Source organism: Nomascus leucogenys, chromosome 5 (assembly GCF_006542625.1).
Source record: "Nomascus leucogenys isolate Asia chromosome 5, Asia_NLE_v1, whole genome shotgun sequence".
In the NCBI taxonomy this organism is placed as follows: domain Eukaryota; kingdom Metazoa; phylum Chordata; class Mammalia; order Primates; family Hylobatidae; genus Nomascus; species Nomascus leucogenys.
Window position 1 is genome coordinate 26,436,280 of NC_044385.1, and position 6,326 is coordinate 26,442,605.

Here is a 6,326-nt window from a genome sequence, read left to right on the forward strand (position 1 = left end):
ACATGGAAAGCCAAGAGACATAAGAGGTGCTGAGGGGAATTTTCCAAGGCGGGTCACCCACTCACAAATCTCTAATCTGGGGATTGGATTGTGGGACGGACCTCCAGAACCCACCCCTCCAGGACTCTGACAGGCATCGTCAATCCAGGTCCGCACAGGAAGGGGACCCTTGATGGCCATTCTCACAGAACATGTCCCCACCCTACCACATTCGCTCACCCCAGGCTGCTAGCTTTTCACTCAAAAACATATGTGCTTTACAGGGTGATGTGTTCTGTTTTTTAACTTCCTACTAATGTGTAATGCACATTCAGACAAGTACGCAAGTCGCATGCTCAATACATTTTCACAAAGTGGACAAACTTGGGTCATCAGCACCAGATCAATAACAGAGTATTTCCCACGGCCAGAATCTCTTGTCTGCACCCGGCCCCATCACCGCCCACCTCCTTCCCACCCAGTGTAACCACTGTCCTGACTTTGAGCACCACACATCAGGCTTGCCTCCCAGGGGTCACTCTTTAGAAGCTGATTCCAGAGATGCACAGAGAAGACTTTACTTTTTCTTCATCAACAACACCTGAGGTTGGGGAGGTTTGTGGAGCCTGATCTGGGTGTTCTATGTTACTTTTAACTGTCAAGATCCCTAACACCTTAACACCACATAAACCGGAGGAATCATAGGGACAGGATTATCCCAGAGAGAAACACAGTGGTGGGCAGCCGGCCAAGTGTGGAGGAAAGTGAGATGAGATCAACAAGATGAAGGCATTGTCAAGAGTCAGGAGCTGCAAGAGGTCGGGGCCCCCAGGGACAGACTGCAAAGAAGGCAGGAAACTTAAATATAAGCTCATATTTTTACCAAAGGGAGAGAGAAAAGAATTCCAATCCCTTCCTGCAGTCTTCATCCCATCATTGTATCTTTCAATTTCTTCCCCATTCTAGGGACACTATTATAAGCAAAGCCACACCCTCTATCTCTTTAAACACCCATTGCACAATAGAAATATAATGTGAGACACACGTAATTTTTTATTGCAGTAAAAGATACATAACATTTACTATTAGTGGCATGTAGTGCATTCACAATATTGTGTAACTGACACCACTATCTAGTTCCAGAACATTTTAATCATCACAAAGGAAACCCTGTACCAATTACACAATCATTTTCCATCCTCAAAACCATGGTTAGATGCCACAAAGAAGTTGGCAATGCCAAAGTTATATGAGTGTTGTACAGGCCTCTTCCATTCTTGTCAAGGGGAATGCTAACCTTCTCTTCTTTATACAACACTCACATATGTAATTTAAAATTTTTTAGTAACCACATTAAGAGGTGAAAAGAGACAGATGAAATTAATTCTAATGCTTTCTTTAACCCAATATTATATAAGCTATTATCATTTCACATGTAATCATTATAAAAAAATTACAAAAATAGCTTACATTTTCAATTGTACTGAGTCTTTGAAATTGGGTGTGTATTTTACATGCACAGTGCATCTTAATTTCTACTGGCCACGTGTCAAGCACTCAATGACCACATGTGGTTAATGGCTACCATGTCAGACAGTGCAGCTCTAAATAATTCATAAGATGCTATCAACATCCTAAATCATCTTTTTAAAAAGTGATTCTTACATATGCAAAGATTCTAGGCTATGGTTTCAATATAAATTTTATGAATTTTAATTAACGACATTTTAAATGGAAAAATTAATATTAATTTTAACATAGGCTGGGCACAGTGGTTCAAAACTGTAATCCCGCAGCATTTTGGGAGGCCAAGGCATGTGGATCACTCTTGAGCCCAGGAGTTCAAGAACAGCCTGCGCAACATAAAAAACCTCATCTCCACAAAAAATACAAAATTTAGCCAGGCAGGGCTGGGTCCCAACTACTCATGAGGCTGAGGTGGGAGGATGGCTTGAGTCCTGGAGGTGGAGGTTGCAGTGAGCTGAGATTGCACCATGGCACTCCAGCCTGGGTGACAGAGCGAGACCCTGTCTCAGGAAAGAAATTTAATATAAATTCACTTTCTTAATTATAAAAAATAAAATATTTGGAAGCTACAGAAAGAAAAAGTAGCTGTAAGTCCTAAAACAAGAGCAAGGATAATCACTTTTTAGCACCAGGTGTGTTAGGACTTCTTTGTGGTTCTTTGCTCATCATATAGCAAATGAAAACTAAATACCAACACAGCCACTCACCCAGAGACAAACATGCAGACGTTCAAAGGGTCATGACTATCAGCACACAAGGCCAGGCAGGGTGACCCCTGAGGACAGCGGCAGATTTGTCCCATGGCCTGACAACCCTCCTATTTCATCAGCAATTTTCTAGCAAACCAGGAGCTTGCACCAGCCAAATCTAGAAACCTGGACTCAGCCCAGCATCATGGGAAGCTGCCCTGGCATTTTTAGGGGATGCAGTTGGTCCCTTCCATCAGGGCCCTGTGGAAGATACATCTAGAATGGTCATACCTTTGCGCCTCTGCAACCATGTGCCTGAGTGTCCCAACTCCACCACCACCAGAGCTCCCTCCCTTGTGCTGCCTTGTGCTTATTGGGGTGTCCATGAAGACTCCCTTTATCAGGAAGTCTTTAAAAGAAGGGGAAATGTCCCTTTTGTTGAGGACTCAGGTGGGAAGAGGAGTGAAGGCAATGGATGAATTCACTCCCCTTTCAAAACTCCTTCCAACCTTCCAACCTCCAGATCTTTCTAGCATTCTCTCTCCCACACATTTGGACCTAAGCTTAAAAATATGACCTGGGCAATGAGGAGGTGAGTTAACTAGTTTGTATCCAAGAGCCTTTCCAACCCAAACATTCCAGGGTGTTAGGATGCCATTCATTCCTCCACCTGACCGACATACAGACACACACACACACAGAAATCCACACACTGCCTGAGTCTCCAGTTCCACCCCATAGAGAAGCACACAAAGGAAGGAGAATAGGTCTCCTCAGCCCTGCTAACTCACAGGAAATACACAGATGGCTAAAAAGAAGCACTGTTATTTAGCATCCATGCTCAGAAAGAAGAAAATCTAGCAGAAACCAGAGCTGATATCCAAGAACGCAAAAATATTTTTGGGGGGATGCTTCATGCCACAATGCCCCAAGTTGGAAAAAAAATGCGCTATTTCATATGTTTATAACAACATCTGATTTAATATTATACAGTTTTGCTTTGTCACAAACCAGAACAAATACTGTCAGATTTATTACATCCTTCTATTCTGAGACTTAAGTAATCATAGTTAGTAATGGAGCCATTCCACAGCTTAAGGGAAAGCTTTACAATTCTTTGGGACCTATGATTCCTGAGAGGCACGTTATTTCAAGAAGAATTTAAGGTTTTGAAGGTCTCAACAGAGGTTGAAATTCATCCCTTCCATTTCACAAGAAAAGAGTTTCCTCTGAAGCTTGGCTGGGAGGGAGGGAGAGAGGAAAACAAGTTGGCACAGACTGTCACTGAGCTCTTAGCGAATGGGGCCATTGTTCATCAACATTCCCAATCTTTACCTTGCCTTCCTTTAAAAAGAAAGAAAGGAAAGGTAGAGAGGAAGGAAGGAAGGAAGGAAGGAAGGAAGGAAGGAAGGAAGGAAGGAAGAAAGAAAGAAAGAAAGAAAGAAAGAAAGAAAGAAAGAAAGAAAGAAAGAAAGAAAGAGAGAGAAAGAAAGAGAAAGAAAAAGAAAATACCATTGGCACTCATGCTTTTAAAATTGTTAATGCTGTATTTGGGACCCCCTTATTTGTTGATTCACTAAAAGAAACTAGTTGATTTTTATAAGGAAATTAAATTTTCTTACAAAACATGTTTTCTCATTTACTCCCCCACACATGCATGCACACACAGTCATTTGTTACATGATTTGTGGACAATTGTTAAGCCCCAAGCATTGCCTCTGCTTGGCTGACAAATTCAGGATTCGTTAATGATGTGGTCATTGACTCTGTTGCGTGGAGGCTCAGGTTGTGGGTTTGGTACCTTCAGAGCTTCGCTCCCTTTCAGGGCATACACAGTCCTCTCCTGCATCCAAAAGTGGGGCTGTGGTCCCCTGAGGGCTGGGGGAGGTGTGTTTGGATCAGTGTGACCCCATCACTCAAAATGAGCACATCCATGCTTAGCCATGAAGTATTCTAATGGGTTCCATTTTTCTCAGAAAGCCAGAATTTGTTACCCCAGTATTTCTTTAGATACCACTAAGAAGAATGTCAACATTAATGTGGGGTGAGTAAGAGTGATGGAAACTTGGTCTACAGAAAATCAAGTAAAATTTTGAACAGCTTGGAGTCTTTATAAAAATGAGAATTTCTAGGTTCCATTGCAGAACTACTAAATCAGGATATCTGAGAATCTGACAGAGGAATCTACCCATGGTTCACAGGTGATTCAAATACACACACCAGTCTTAAAGGTCCTTTCAGTAAGTCATAAGCAATCGTTTTAAAACAAGACTGTAGGATCAAACCAGTTTCCGGATTAAGGTACTACCACTCTTCGAATTCATTCTTCCCAACTTATTTTGTAGCATTGCCAGAAGGCACAAGCCTTGAGTTCTAATTCTAGCCCATCACCTATAATGTGGACAAGTTACTTAACCTCCCCAAAGCTCAGTGACATGCGTTATACATTCAGAAGAAGAGTGATGATACGTAAGCAGCTTACAAAAGATTTTCACATCTATCCTACCTCACTGGGTCATCAGCAAGATCTAATCGTATAGGGTGGATGAAGGTGCACTGCAGGTTTCATGGCACTTTACAAATGCAACGTACACTTAGAACGTGGTCCTTCTGGGTTTTGTTTGTGGGTTTTAGTTTTATTTTGTTTTGTTTTGAGATCAAAATATCTGCTTTTTTTCTGATAGAAATTCCATTGCTTTTGTATTCCTAAACTACATCCTCCAGCCTAGGTTTTATCAATAATACTGAATCCCAATATTGAATTTATCTCCCCAGCCTTGGGCAAAACTGGAGAACTACAGGCATCTCCCAACTAGGGAAGGGTCTTTTCTGCCAAAATCACCACTTGGACCAAAGGGACCAGGGTCCTAGCACCTTGAAAGCAGCAAGAGCCCAAGTAGAAAAGAGAAGGAGAAAGAGCAGAGCTCAAACTCACTGCTTCCAAATTTACCAATCAGATCTCCCCCAAACAAGAGAGTGTGAGGAGGCAGAGAAGGGCCAAGACTAAGGAATGTCTCTTCATTTGGACATACTAGGGATAAGTGTGGTTATAACACATTTATTGTAGCTAAGTTGTCTGTATCCCCAAATTCCTCAATTTTTTGTTCTTTGAGCCCATTGTGCTTACACATTAGGCCCAGTCATATATAGGAATATATAGATTATAGGGATAGCATCTTCAGAGAGGGAATCAACTCCTACCCCCATCTCCAGTGTCACTTCCATGTAGATCTTTCTAGAAAGGTACTGTGTTTTGCCCCATAAGGCTCTGAGATGGGCCAGTACAGTACATTGTGTTCTTCAAGGCCTTTCTGTAGTCAAGATAAAAGTTGTCGATCCTTTTCTATTTTCCATCTCAAATTATGTCCAGACATCGCACTGCCCAACAGAACCTATCAGAGACTGTGCAGCAAAATCAAGTGATATCACAAAGGTACCTCAACAATAAAATGACAATAAGATGATCTAGATTTGAATATAAACCCCCCTAACACCAAATTACCAAGGAGTCTGAAGTCCAAAATTAAATTCCAAGTTAAGGGCCAAAGAAGGCAAAATGAGAAATTAAAATCTGAAGTTAAATTATCTCACTCTCAAGTTCAAAAACATTACATTGCAATTTCTTATTCTTTTTGGTGTCAGCAAGAGGAGTTCTGAATGAGCTGCGTGGTGTTGGTGTTCTTTCAGCAGCAGTAGCCTAGGATGCCTTTCCAGGAAGGGATTTTAGAGTTGGGATTAACGCAACTCCAAGTCTCTGAAGTGTTGTACCATTTTAAATTATTTTTTAATTGTGGTAAAATATACATAACATAAAATGTACCACCATAACCTCTTTTTTATTCTTTTAAAGACAGGGCCTCACTCTACCACCCAGGCTGGAGTACAGTGGTGTGATCATAGCTCACTGTAACTGTGAACTCCTTGGCTCAAGCTATCCACCCACCTCAACCTTCCAAGTAGCTAGGGCTAAAGGCATGCACCACCATGCCTGGCTAATACTTTCATTTTTTGTAGACATAGGGTCTCACTATGTTGCCCAGGCTGGTCTTGAACTCCTGGCCTCAAGTGATCCTCTTGCCTTGGCCACCACAACCATTTTTTTTTTTTAAGTGTACAGTTCAGGAGTATTAA

General features: G+C 41.7%; 1 pseudogene; it reads right to left on the reverse strand.

Moving 5' to 3' along the window:
• Positions 1-1,179: 1,179 nt before the first annotated feature.
• On the reverse strand, positions 1,180-1,297 carry LOC115835313 (annotated as a pseudogene).
• Between the last annotated feature and the right edge of the window lie 5,029 nt (positions 1,298-6,326).